Source organism: Micropterus dolomieu, linkage group LG15, assembly GCF_021292245.1.
Source record: "Micropterus dolomieu isolate WLL.071019.BEF.003 ecotype Adirondacks linkage group LG15, ASM2129224v1, whole genome shotgun sequence".
Lineage (NCBI taxonomy): Eukaryota > Metazoa > Chordata > Actinopteri > Centrarchiformes > Centrarchidae > Micropterus > Micropterus dolomieu.
Genome location: NC_060164.1, coordinates 17,660,835 through 17,676,173, shown reverse-complemented (window position 1 = coordinate 17,676,173; position 15,339 = coordinate 17,660,835). Strand labels below are relative to the sequence as shown.

General features: G+C 41.4%; 1 protein-coding gene across 1 annotated transcript in view; it reads right to left on the bottom strand.

Annotated features, from left to right (window-relative positions):
• Positions 1 to 11,504, bottom strand: part of LOC123984340 — a 25,175-nt gene extending 13,671 nt beyond the window's left edge. The window contains exon 1 of the mRNA XM_046071182.1: positions 11,460 to 11,504. The gene's annotated coding sequence lies outside the window, so the exon portion shown is untranslated. The remainder of the gene's footprint in view (positions 1 to 11,459) is intronic.
• Positions 11,505 to 15,339: the final 3,835 nt, after the last annotated feature.

Genomic DNA, 15,339 nt, shown 5'->3' with positions numbered 1-15,339 from the left:
TTTCTCTCCCTCTGTATGCAACCTCATCCCATTATTGCATGTTACTAACACAACTTCTCCCCTTTCCGGTAGTCTTGTGCTTTCTCGTCCCTCTCCTCTCTCCTCCTATCACTTCCTGCAGGTTTTCTGGCTCTGGAGCTGTGGAATCTGGATCTGTGGCTGCGGGTCACCTGCTGCCCCCGTGTTCCTGCTCGACACCCTCTGCTGCAACGACTATTGTTACTAGTCCTATTATTATTATTGTTATTATAATCATTAACATTATGATTGTTATCATTAACACTACTATAAATATCTGTACCATTTTTCATTTAGTCTATAGCAACATTACCTTTACTGTCTGTACCTCTGTGTGTGTATATTGTGTAGGCTGCCTCCCCCCCCTCTCTCTCCTTCACCCCAACCGGTCGAGGCAGATGGCCGCCAACCCTGAGCCATGGTTCTGCTCGAGGTTTCTGCCTCTTAAAAGGAAGTTTTCCCTTGCCTCTGTCGCCTAGTGCTTGCTCTCGGTGGGAACTGTTGGGCTTCTGTAAATACCATCATAGAGTATGGTCTAGACCTGCTCTTTTATGAAAAGCGCTGTGAGATAACTGTTGTTGTGATTTGGCACTATATAAATAAAATTGAATTGAAGTGAATTGAATTTCTAATTTTTGATCAGATGAAAGTTTGTTAAGTTATTTGTTTTGCTAAGTAGATGTTAATAAACTCCACATTAATCTTTTTCTTAAAATAGGCTGTGTGAATACATACATATCTACTGCAGTGAACATTTGGTCAAAAAATGTGCTTATGGATGATAAATTACATGTAGCTGCAGCTCATCTAAAAAAAGAGTAATGTTGCTTGAGTCATCATACACAGTGACTGAAATTATATGCATATGTCTCACCTTTTACTAATAGGTCTTAAAAGTGAGACTTTATGATCAAAACCCTGTCATCATTTGATTGTTCCTGCAAAATTTTACAGTAAGAAGAGAGAATTGAACAAGATATTGCAAAACAAGTGGAATTTAAATAGCCTAAAACACGTGGCTGTCACACACTGCTATGAGAACCAGCACTATCTTGGTAATTATGCCGTCATCTCTGAACGAGAATCCCCTCAGACTAGCTCTGGGTAGTGTCTACTGACAAGCGTACAAGCTCACTTTATGAAACACAGGGCGCAGAGGACATGCATGCTCACACATAAATATATGAAACATATGCACTCTTTTCTGCCCTCACTATACGTGTAAGTGCACAGCTAAAGACACTTAGACTAAAGGCTAAAGACAGTAACTGGACATCAAGTAAAACTGTTAAACAATATACAGTAAATATATAATAATTAACTTTTTATTCTTTGTCAGTTCTTATAATATGTTTCAATTACATTTTGTGACGTCATTTTTTTTCTACTGTGCACTTGTCCTGCGTATAGTTTGAATGACAATAAAAGTTAATCTGTATCTTGAAGAACGAGCTTCCCTTCAAATCTTGCGACAGCGGTGGAGGGATTTCTGGACTGACGGAACAGCAAGCTCACTCTTCTGGGAACAACAAGTACTGCCGGACCACAGCGGTACCCCTGAAGAGTGAAGAGCCTTGGTGGATACTGCTTGATTGCTGGATGGTAACATTTGTGCAGGAACCAATTGGCATCAGAAGCAGGAGTGGACTGCCAGACAGACACCCTCCCCACCACAGACACAGAAAGCATGTATAAATTCCACAGTAGAGGCCCGAGAACCGACCCATGGGGTACTCCTCATGTCATTTTGGTCTGAAATATGTGGTGACGGCACTTGGAGAGCAGCTTTTGAGCTATTTTAATAATAGAATAGAAGGTTATAATGTGTATCTGGATTAATTTCATTAATGTGCCTTAATTCATTAGAAACTTTCCAAAAAGCCTTGTCTTACTTCGATTAGAAATAAATTATAATTACAAAACATATTCTGGATCCAGATGAGCAATAAGATGTGTCACTTGACTGATGGTTATCTTTCTACCAAATTTCATGGACTACGAAAGAAACAAAAAAGACTGAAAATATTACTTGATCCTTTGCAATAATGAAGCAAGATACATGCATCACTGCGCTGTTGATATTTGAATTTAAGAGATGAATTACTGTAGGGACACATCTTACTTCAATCTCCTGTTCCTTGAAAACAGCAGTAAGATTCACACTTCTCATGACAGGTGAACAGAGTGGAGAGTATTGACATCTACTGTGAATTATATTACAGCCTTTTCTACAGTTTGAAGGAACACTGAAAAAAAGGTAAATGTAGCTGCATACCTTTAAAGTACAGTGGTGCTGAATGGTCTAGGGATGTACCCGAATCTGAATGCGTAATTCGGGAAAGAACAAATAATGTGATTTCTTGGTGCGTGGGTGTCAACTTTATTTCTTGGTCAAAAAGAGCATAGGCGCTGGCTTCAGTAAACTAAAATCTTACAATGCTTACAATGTCCTTGTTTATTTAAAGAGGTGGTATTATGCTCATTTTCAGGTTCAAAATCTTATTTAGGGGTTGTACCAGAACAGGTTTACATGGTTTAATTTTCAAAAAACACCACATTTTTCTCATACTGCACATTGCTGCAGCTCCTCTTTTCACCCTATGTGTTGTACGCTCCGCTCTTGAGCTACAGAGTGATACATCTTACTTGTACAAAATCTTTGTAGGGAGTTGCGCATGCGCAGTTCCCAGGTAAGGACTACTAGCAAATCAGAAGCAGAGAAGGGCGGGTCGTAAGAAACAAGGTAGTGTGATCCAAATCAAAGCCGCTTCAGACTGCGACCGTAACCTAGCAGATGGTATAAGTTACTCACAAGTCCACAACCACACAACATCATTGTTCCACATCTTACCATAAACCACTACAAAAGTCATCATATTTCAACTCAATTTTTTTTATAAAAATTGGCCAAACAATTTGACCATTTGCTCAGTAGCTTTCATATCAGGTGTAACATTAGCATTATAGCTATAACTTTAGCTGTGTTAGCCAACGTTGCGTTTATTTTAAATATAATTCACAACCAATAAAGCGTACTTACAGGTTGTGATTGTGAATTTCCAGGCCCAAACAGAATCGGAGTTGCATCGTCTTTTAGGACTAAATGTTGAACTGTTGCTGGTGTTCTGACGATCTATGTCGCCTTGCCAAAAAATGCTTGACTCTACTCGTCCCTGCTCCGTTTTCCATTGCAGATAGTACCCAGAGATAGTAGGTAGCTTGTCGTCATAGCGACGCCTCACACAACTGCCGCGACGAAATGTTCAATGCGACACACACACCAGCGATCCACACAGCTTTCTCTTTAAGTTAAAACGTTACATTACATTACTCAGAATGTAAAGACAGATAAGCGGTATGAAAACCTTACAGCTGTGTTTTCCTCTGCCGTTGTTGCTGCAGCGGTCTGTGTGACGACGGGAGCATAGGGCTCTGTGAGCGGGTGGCTGGCACAGGCTTCCCCTGCAGCCACTTGCGGAGCTCCTCAACTCCGAAAATATTCAAGCACATTTTTGTTCCGCCATCACTTCTCGTAAAACTGTCAATATTTGAAATCTACACAGCTGATTTCTCACCTCAAAACTTCTCAGAAGTGGATTTAGTGATGAAATTACAAATGAAAACTGTAAAATATAAAACCTTCTGTTGCTGGCCTCTGTCTGGCGCACGCAATGACGATGCAGTGAATAGTGAATATTCTGTCTGACCAATCAGCAGTCTGTCGTATTTTCACCTTACATTTTAGTATCCCTTAGCTGGCTTGGAACCTCGATGGAGGTGAGGTGATACGAAAAAAGTACCTGGAAGCAGGTACAACATTTCTACAATGGTAAACCAACAAAGGCGTGCTGGTACTGTGCAGTGGAAAAGGGGCTTAACTAAAATCAAAGGGCCTCCGCTTAGACTAGCTTGTTTTGAGGGCGTGCCTGACCCCACTAGCTGCTTGGCAAGCTTTATGACTCATTTTCCTTGTGACGTCACAAGGAAAGGAAGTGAAGGGCTAGATTACAAACGAGCTGTTTTCAAGCAGTTCAGAGCAGAGCTTTCTGTGGGAGTTGGGAACTCCCTTTGGGCTGGACTTTGGGCTTTTTCACTTTGCAAACCTATTAAATGCACAAAAAAGAGATAACTCAATAAAGGAGAGGGGAAAAGACAAAAAGCATAATACCACCTCTTTAACTAATGTGTGCAGTCTGTAGATGATGATAAATCAAAATCATTACACCAGTTCATGGGTGCCCAACACCACACAACAACTTTTGTAGTCAGAGGTCACTACTCTACAGCAAAACAGACCTACACAATGTTAAACCAGAACTAAAGACACTATCATAAGATACAGTCTGCATTATCAAATCTAAATCCTAATTCTTATAATTTCAATTTTCAACTTTTTTAAGCTAATATCTCCTTTCCTCTTCCTTATGTTGAATGAGAATGATATCTAATCTGTGTTCATAAAGCAGTTGTCATACACTGTTGGGGAATTGGAAATTCTTGGGTCTCTGTAAACAGAGTACTGTCTAGACCTGCTCTATATAAAAAGTGCAAGGAGATGCCTTTTGTTATGAATTGGTGCTATTAAATAAATTACAATATTACTGTCTCTGAATTGTACTGTGTTACACTACTTTTGTGTTGTGTTTTGTTACTTTCACTGCTATTTAATGGGCCTATTATTCTGATAATAAGATGTGCCGCATAGGTGGTATTCTAGTGATGCGCAGTTATCCACGGATCTGGTGGGTCTTTGTCATAATAATTAACCTTCTGATTATTAGTAGCATGGGTCCCCATTAAGAAAGACACTGGAGGTACAGCAACATAACATCATTGATTATGTGAATCTCCTGACACTCCGATTGGTCAGGATGAAATGACAGCAGCCTGATCATGAACGTAATTTGTTAAAGCACAAACACATAGCCTATAGAAATCTATTTGCGCATAAACCATCACAGGAGCTACCGTCTTGTTAGGAGGAGCCAAGCTCTCGAACAGGAAATAATGTCAGGCCAACTATTTAACTCATGGATTTGTTTTTGTTTTTCTGTTGCTGAAGTGTTTCTCGGTGTTGGTGAATTATTAAAAAAGCAAAACACCACTTAATTTCAGGTTAAAACTGTCAGGGGTTGGCTGAGTGCAGACTGAGGTGTGGACCCAAATGCAGACCAAACAGGAACATGCAGGAACACTCAACATTAGACACACAAAGACTGAAGACAAGAGCAGGCATATATACACACACGGACTAACGAGCGGGGCGGGAGCAACACAGGTGATACTAATGGGACTAACGAGACACACACAGGCAGGCAGGCAGAGAGAGAGAGTTGACAGGTAGACATGGGGCAAAATGAATAACCAACAAAGACAGAAACACACATGTTACAAAGTACCAGAACACAGAACTAGAACACAGAGTACAGAGGAGACTAAACCAAAATAATGCACACAAGAACTAGGAGCAACAACCAAGACATGAACTAAAGACATGGAACTAAAACCCAGACTCCCAAACAAGACACACAGACAGGATCACGACAAAAACACGTTGTAACGCGCCTTACTGAGATATGGGTATAATATTACCAATTTTTAGTCATATTACTGCGTTACAGCAAAAAGCAATACATTACTGTAATTGCCTTACTTTTGTAATGTGTTACTCCCAACACTGCCCCTAGGTATCTGTCCCATTGATGCAGTATGTGTCAATAGTTCTTACTAGTATTATTACTGCTCTAACTAGTGTCTATTGTTACTAGTAGATCTCTTACTTTACTGATGCTTGTATGTTGTTCATCAAATGCATTTCACTTTGGATAAAAGCATCTGCCAAATGAGTAAATGTAAGTGTACATTAAAGGCCCCCTTTGCATGTAATAGGTTTGCAAAGTGAAAAAGCCCAAAGTCCACCCCACCTTAAGTTACCATCTCCTACAGAAAACAGCTCAATTGTAGTCCAGTCTTTACTTACGTAACCTATCTGCTTCACTATGTAACACGTGTCATAATGCTCACCTAGCAGCTAGTGTAGCACGCCCTCAAACCAAGCCAGGCAGATTCCCTCCAGGCAGTCAATAGACATAAAGTAATATGATGTAGAGACAGTGCACAGTAAAACATTACGTATTATAGAAATTTCTTACAAATTAATAACTTAACATACTGAAACGTCTTGCTCCAGTCTAGGTTTCGAAGCTGGTTGGGGTTGTTTTTCTTGTATTTTGGGATCAGACTTGTGCTCGAACATGCACGGCTGAAATGGAGCCATGGTTTCCAGCTGAAGCGGCTTTGTTTTGGATCACACTACGAATAGAAGAGAGATGCCTCACTCGGTAGCAAAAACAGAGAGTTGAACACACAGGGGGAAAAGAGGTGCTGCAGCAATGTGCGATATGACAAAAATATGGTGTTTTAAACCATGTAAACCTATTCTGGCACAAGCCCTAAAAACAATTATGAACCTAAAAATTTGCATAATATGAGTTCTTTAAAGAGGCTGTAGCCTAAATAAGGCTTGTTGGACACGTGCAGTGACTAGGCCTAGGCCTATAGCTCTTTTCATTTCTTGGTCATTTGTGTTAGAATGTGTCTCTTTTTTGCCCATACAGAGGAAGGTCTTTGTATATGTATAATTGATAATAATAATTTCATTGACATCCTGCAAAATCTGTCAAAAATTGGAATTTAGGTTGGTTTGGGCATCAGGGCACAGTGATGTGATGTTGTTCCACTAGTATTGGGGTTGTTGTTCTTGTGATGTTACTGATTGTAAAAAAAAAAATTATTGAGATATTGTTTTAGTGGTCTTTCTGCATGACATCTTGCAGAAATCCTTTGCTACTTGTGAAACCATCTGTGTATGGATTGGTTATTTCAGTCCAGGAGACAAGGAATGTCAGTTGGGAACCCTATGGAGATACAGTTGCTTTCCTGAAATCAACATTGTGTTTGGCTCTCTGTCACCGTCGAGCAAAATATTGATTAGAGCAACTGTGTCTTTGTAGTTTGTTCCCCCCACCCACCTTGCTACCATTTGTCATCATTCTCCCGGGCTCTCGATGTGTTTGTGTGTATTTGTGCACGTGTAGGGATGTGAACAGAGGTGGTCAACAATCACAAAAAAAAGTCCTGAATGCTTACTTGACCCTGTGAGTGGATTTGCCTGTACAGCAACTGTATGACTGTGGGTAGCAGAGGCTGATATATATGTAATATGGCTGAATTCATTTCAACAGGATGAAATGACAGGATGAAACTGACGACAATGCATTTTAATGTATTTTAACATTGCGATGTGACAGGGTACAACCACATTACACATTGAATGTACAATTAGGCCTGCAAACTTGCCTGCGACAGTTCATAAATGGTTTCTATGCATTGCCAGCAATTTTGGTGTTTCTTGAATGTGAGGGTTTACTGCTTTTCTTTGTATTATATAGTTGTAATTTTTTAAATCCTTGGGTTTTAGACTGACTGACAAAACATGCAACTTACATGGCATAACCCATGTCGCTCACTTTTCATTTTGTTAATTGATAAATGTAATCTATTAAAGTGACGTTTGAAGTTTTTTTTTGAAATCAGCCTATTTGTCAACAGGTTGTTACCTCACATAAAAATGAACAATACACCTTCTTTCTTGTTGGCTTGGAACAGTCACTTACATATGCTGCATCATACGGGATGAAATCGGGCTGGATTTCCTGCATACATGCTCCCGAGACCTCCACTTTGTTTTGGATATAAAAACCGATCCTTGAAGAAGTCCTTGTTATTGCTGTTTAGTAATGTGCCTGTTGCCATTTTTTTTCTAGATTTTCTCTCTGCTACACTTAAAGATGACTTACAGTAAACCTCCACTGACTACATTGTGTAGTGTCATGTATTTTACAGATGCCTGCAGCAAACATTGGACTCACCATAAAGACAGAAGTAGTATTAAATGTGTCCATCCAGGAGGGAACAAATTTGATTAAATTGTTGTTTTTCTTGAGTTTTAACAGGAATCAAGATAGTGGGATTTTACACAGAAAACAATTGCTGCAGGTGTTCTGACATCCATCATATGCTGTTGGCTGCAATTCTTTGTCCTATAGAAAAGATATGCTTTCAGTGGGTTGCTGCTTTCTGTGAGACAGACAGCTGAAGATAGCTCACTTTGCACAGGGCAGCTTCAGTTAAATAGCAAACTTTAAACAGCAACTGAAAACAGTTTGCATCATAAAGATGTGGTCAAGTAGGGTCCTGCATCAAGTGCAGGAGTGACTGTGATCTTCAGAGCTTCCAAAATCATGCAGGTGCCATCATTTTAATTTAAAAAGGTCAATATCACTGGAAGGTGACAAGTTTACTGCTATGGACCATTTTTTAGGAAGGAATTTTCTTAAAAAAGGCAAGCTGTTAATCATGTACAGCATGGAAGATTTTTAAATAAGTGCTGGCACTGGCTGCAGGAGAAGAGAAAAAGCACACATTCTTAAGCATACATTCTTCTCCTGCAGTGAGTTGATGGCATTTGAGAATGGTTTTCAAGATTGATACTTTGATACTTGCTATCGGGAAGAAATGCTTAGCAGGTTTTACACATTGCCACACTTTTACAACTTTAATATAAAACCCGATGTGATGTTGGGGTCCGCTGCTGTGAATGTCATTCATTTGCTCTCCATTGCACAACACTCTTAACAAAACAGCAGGCACACTGAATAGCAGAGCATGGAGAAGTTTCTTTTGTTTGACTGGATATGACATGAGGCTTCACTGTTCCGACAACCCTGGCAGAGACGAGCTTATGAACTTTCATAGAGAGAAACAACAAACATGGGCTTGACTATTGTGCTTTTAAATCCGAATAAAGCCATTGCTCTGCTTTGACTCCCGAAAAAATCAGTAGAGCTATAAATTGAACAGCTCACTGATTCAAATCAGTAACTCATTACACATGTAGATATCTGTTATCTGTACAATCCATGTCATTAATAACTGCTGTTTGCACAATTGTTTTTCATCCCTCATGATGGTATAGTTGTTTGTACACAACAGCACTGTAGAGTCACAAACAAAGTTACGATGTGGTAACCCTAGTTCTATACGCACAGGCAAAGCCCTCTACTGGACTTATGGGTACTTCCTCCTCCAAACACATGCATGCACTTGCCAACTGAAATTTTATTGTGCACGTAGCCAACCAATGGGACGTTGCTACCGATACGTGTGCCTCAGCATCCGACCGCCTCTTCAGTAGACGGTGTAGGAGCGGCAGGGCTCATCGGTAGCTCATTGTAACCTTTGTTCTATCTCACACAGGCTCTGCCCTCTACTGGACTCTATGGGTACAGTGGGTGGACCCCAATGACTGTCTGCCCTAGCCACGACAAGCCAAAGTCTACCACACCAACCCAGTCGGCCACAGGCCGGCCAAAGCCCCCACCACCACATCACCTTAGTGACAGAATGGTGGGCCACCCCTAAGACGGTTGCTGGACCGATAGGGACTTGGCCTGACCATTAACAAATGGACAGCTCTGACTTCTCACTGGAATGTCAGGCACTGACAGTGTATGTTCCCTCTCTACACCCAGTAGCCACCAGATCCTCACTTTACAGATCCTAGGCCGCACTGTGAGATGTAACCCGGCATATCCAAGAGATAGAAATGCACAAACGTCACGGTAAGGGCCATTGTGCAGATCTCTTCGACACACATCCCGCTGAAAAGGGTCGTGGCCACTTTTAGCAGAATGTGCACGCATCGCTGATGGTGGGTCTTTTTCCGCCCGTGTACAGGCTTGGGAGATTCACCCACTGAAGCAGACGAACAGCTGACCAGTGCGTCGAATGGCGGCTGTGTGCCCTACATAGGACGTTAGAGCACACACTGGACACAACAGATGCAATCTCACCTACTTGTACCCTACGTGTGGTAATGGGGAAGAAGGCATCCAGATTTCTCCATATGCTAAATCCTGCTATCCTAGATCTGAACATGCTCCTTATGTTCTTAAGAACACAGGAGGGGTTTTGTCTCAATCCGGCTGGACTGTGGTCACCACGAAGCAGCATGCAGCTGGGGTGAACCAGCAGGGCCCACAGCGCACTCACCTTCTTAGCAGAGGTGAGAGCTAGCAGCTAGGCTGTTTGAGAGATAGCATTTTCACTGAAGACTGCTCCAGGGGCTCATAAGGTACAGACCTTAGAACCTCCATCACAAGCAGCAAGTCCTACTAAGTCGGCGAGAGACACAACGATGGTTGCTGTCTTCTCACACCCTGCTGAAAGCGTATCAAGAGGGGTTGGGTGAAGACTGTCACCAAACCCCTCATGACAGGAGAGATAGCTGCTGTGTACACCATGATGGTTGAGTGCGACAGCCCGTTCTCCATCAGACCTTGCATGCAGGAAAGGGAAAACGGAGCTCACCGAACAGTTAGACGGATCCATCTCCCTCTCAATGCATCAGCGCTGGGGGGGGTACAAACACTGCTGAGGTGCAAAATCAACTGGGCTGTGTGGAGATCACCTAAGGCTTCAGTCTCTCCATGACCATGAGGTCGTCTAAGTAGAAAAGAACCCTCATGGCCTGCTTGTGCAACGATTGCAGTGCAGTGGCCATGCATCTGCTGAGTGTGTGTGGGACTAGCAAGTAGTTGACGGGGAGCCTATTACAGTATATTTGTAGGCTACTCCCTGAGAGGCGAAGCATAGAAACTCCCTGTTACTGTGTCTCATTGACATGAAATAGGCGTCTTTCAGGTTGATGGTGGTGAACCAGTTGCCGGGCTGCACCAGCTCCCGCAGTTTCTTGATCGTCAGCATGTGGAAACTTCTTTTGTCCATTATGCTGGTTCAGGTGGCGGAGATCCAGGGTGGCTCAGAAGCCTCTCATCTTTTTGGGGACCAAAAAGTATATAGTAAAACCTCTGTGCATGTCATGTGCAGAGATTTCATAAGACAGCCTGCTTCAGCAGAAGTTGCTGGATCTCGACAGCCAGGAAATCCACTTCCTCCTGAGAGGATAGACTGGCTTTCATTATGTCCAGGAAAACTCTCCGCCGCCAAACTCTCCATAAATGGAAGTTTAGCCCAAGGGGGGCTGATGTCCAACAGGCCGTGGTATCCCTGAAGGCACCACGGCTTGAGACTCCAAGATAGACTGTATATAAGAAGTGGACGTAGTCATCATGACGTCACCTGTTGGTTTGTGGACTGCCGTTCTGAAGTCCCGGGTTTGGCTGATGGGCCGCCGCCATGTTGATTTTTTGCAACCAGCGGCACCAGACGAGACCATATTTGGACAAGACAGTGCAGCTAATGTGTGGAGCTAGCTAGCTTGCTTAGCTAGGTGCATCTTTAATTCACATTAACTGTCATTTTGACAGGGCTAACAATTTTGTCTAGTGAACAACAATCTTAAAACTAAATGTACTCACCAGAGAAAGTGAACAGCAAACTCCTAATAAGCTTTTTCAACGGCGCTGGTAAATTTTACACAGTGCAGGGTACGAGTCACCCTAGCCTGATTGACAGGTTACTATGGTTACGACTTGTCAATCATAGATAATCCTGCCCTGAAGCATATTCTGCTTTATGGTCTATTTTCCTCTAAATAGGACCATAGTTTACTAAATGAACATCATATTGGATTGAAGGAGACATGAAACTAGTAATTGAGACCATAAACTCATTAGGAAAGTGTTTACTGAGGTTTACTGCTGGCCATTCGATAGAATGCAGGTTTTTGGAACTTCCACACTGGATTCATGTCTCAGACCGGAAGATTCCCGCTTGTGCTCCGATGATGGCTCAACGTGCAACAGTGTCGCCATGAGCGCCTCGTTGGCGCGTCCAGTGCTTGAAGTGGGCCGTGGGCCCACCGGTACACAGTACCGCCACCTCAACAATTTACTCTTTGGCGAACAATGTCCACGTTTCACAATTGAACTTATTAATCATATGCAGTATTTCTGTTCTATTATGTTCTATTCTCTCATTAAGTAGTGCTACAGTAATTGCTTTAACTCTGCAGATTAGACACGGTACACCTCCTCATCTTTGCTGTGAAGTTGCGCGGCTGTTGTTGACACGGATAACAAGCATGACAGTGTGAGTGGCTGACAAAATTGGCTGTAGTGCTGTAGTGCCCCCCCCCCCCCCCCCCCCCCCCCCCCCCCCACACACACACACTGGTTTGTTATTTATATAAGCTTAGATATAAGCTTGGAAATCTTATAAATTTTGTGCTAGATAATGTGGGAGGAAAAGCCTTCAGAATCAAAATCAGAATCAACTGATTCCAATAAAGTTCTAATCAACACAAGTTTAGTGATAATTTCAAGCAAATAAAACAAAGCAACACTGTTTGGTTGGTTGAGGGTGTGTGTTTTGTGAATAACAAGGCTAAGCAAGAAGACTGCACCCTACTAAAGTTCAGTGTAACTGACCAAAAACATCTGAAACATTATCATCTTAAACATCTGAAACATTACCCTAGTCTTTAGTATATCAAGCTGGGCATATGGAATATTTATAACTTCATGGCTAAATGCTAAATAAAATATCTAAACAGTAAATTGCAGTAATACAATGATGCTCCACTTTTGCCAATAGTAGTTTCAGTAAAGGGTTGGTTCGTATAGTACTGCATTTTTCATGAGAACAACTTTGAGATGTACCATCTGTTCTACTCCTTTGTCAATTGTTGGGTTTTTATACAGCATGTATTATTTGCATCATAAACTGTTGTATGAAAAAAACACAACTGCAACAAAAAACACTGCAGTAATTGCTGGTGTCATACATAGTTAGCACCCAGATATATATGTTCACTTAAACAAACTGGAACAGTCATGAAATGTGAAACACATGAAATGTTGGGAAAGTACAGTATTGATGCTTTTCTCATTGGTGATATTCCTATTATGTTCAGCAGTCAGTCAGTGCCAGGCCAGCAGCTCTTCCTAAACCATCTGCGGTGAGTGCATACCCCTGCCAACGCTGCACGGCCCTCTAGATTTTATGCTGTAATAAATGAAAATGTGCAGGTGCATGCAATGTAAGACAAAAGAAGAACATGGCCAGAAATACTTCTGCCCTGCATTATTAAGAAGTAAATACACGGGACAAAAAAAAAGAAAGAAAAAAAGTAAATGCACAAGGTGTCCATGTCCATGGGCCATGACTGAACTTTTAACCAAATTGTATTAAAATCTTTTTTAACATATTTGAGATAGCATGCTAATTAGCAAAATGACAAACAAATAAGACTGCAAACATAATCTCAGTGGCTGAAGTTCCTACACTGAATTACAGTACTGTGCTGGTTGAATGCAAGGGTGAATCTATTAACATGCATTTGCATTAAACCTATTTAACATGTATATTTTGGAAGCATTATTACTTTACAGCATTTTTCCACACCTGCCCTAAACTTCTGCATTGTACTGTATATGGAAAGGCAGGAGTGCTCATAATCAGTTTGTCAGCCTTAATAAGACCTTGCTCCTGCTGAGAAGAAGTAATCTACTGGAAACTGATTTGACTGATGAACCTCCAAATAAACCACCAAGCCAGTGAATCCATCACATTATTCAGGACATTATCCCAGTGTTGATATTGTGATCACTGCGGTTAGACAACAGAATCTGTACCTACCAAAATTCTGGCGGTTTAGTCAGTGATGATATTCGTCACTTCTTTGCCAGACCTAAAGCCAAAATTAAGTAATTTAAAAAGTAAATTTTTGAGGCACAAATTTAGAGATTACAAATTAAGATTTTCATTAAATAATGTATGTCATTGGGATATTACACAGCACTTCAACATCATTCCTGTGAAGGTCATTCAAAAGTGACAATGTATTTTTTCTTCCAAATTCAATGTCATAACCAGTTTCAGTGTGGTGTTTTAAGACTGAATAACATCTCTATCCACGCAACACAGACTGCAAAACATTGAGTCTTGGCCTCAGTGATATAAAAGACGGACTGGGATAGGATTGAAATCTAAGGTCAGATGACACTGTGATATCCAGAATATCACCAAAGTAATTGTTCTCCTCTTAAAATCATTAACAAATAGTAGAATCTACTAATCATGACCACTTGAACCCCATAATGTAGGGCACACTGACAGAGGTCTGACAAATTAAAAGATAGCTGAATGTGCAGTGTGACATGATAAACATGCAGTAAAGGGACCATCTGCCCATATGGTGGCAATTACATTACAGCTCCAGCTCTGTAATGGTGATTGAGTGAGAGAGAGAGAGCATTAGAAAGATACACTGCGCACGACAGGTAAATGTCCCATGTGGTCAATATGTTTTTAAGGATGATCCACTGTAGACAGCGCTTTTCTCTTCTGCGCAAAAGGTGAAAGTGTTTGAGTTATTTTTCTTGACAAACTACAGATTCTGTGGAATGCCTGACATTGATCCCTGACATGACTGTCTGCTGCTGTGCAGAAGTATGGACAGGCATGTTGTGTATGCATGCCCTCGGAAGAGCAAATTTAGTGAATGAGCCTCATTAGAATGAAAGCATCATGGCAAATCGTGACAATTGTTTTGCACAGGGAACAGTTGCCCCTGTCCTGGCAGTGTTACACAAGACGGCCATCTGCAGCCCACATGTCAGAGAGCAGCAGCCAACATGGTGGCAGATAATTGGTGAGGGTGGAGGCCTGGAGCGAGAGCCAGGGTCTGAACCTGCTGAAATCAATTTGCAAGAGCTGGACTAACAAAACTATCACAAACACATTTGTGTGCATGTGTTCACACCCACAAGAGTATATGAGCACATTAGCATTTACGTATCTTCCAAGTATTCTACAGTACATGGGAGAACCATTTAGATAGATTCACTGACTGTGAAGGTCTGTGAGTTATTCATGGCCTGAGGGGGGCCATCATTCTTATACATTTCACTGCACCATTTGCTTCCATTAAACATCACTCATGTGAGGTAATGACAAAAGTCAATATGTAAAAAGAAACTAGGAAGAACTACTGTAGCAGGACTGTTGACTCACACAGTCTTTTATGTAGCTACATATGCAGTAAAGTGCTGTGTACAATGCTTTGCATTTGCATAAATTGTTTGTTTTGTGAGTCAGAACAAGAACCCATAAAGATTTATAATTTATTACCCACGCCATGACAAAATGGACTCATGTTCTGTTGAAGGTGATTTTTGTGGATGCAAGCGGTCAATTTGTTGGTTGACATTTGTTTTTGAGGGAATATTCTCCAGCATCATATTGACGACATTGTCCCAAAATATCCAGAAACAAACACACCCAGACAACCCACAA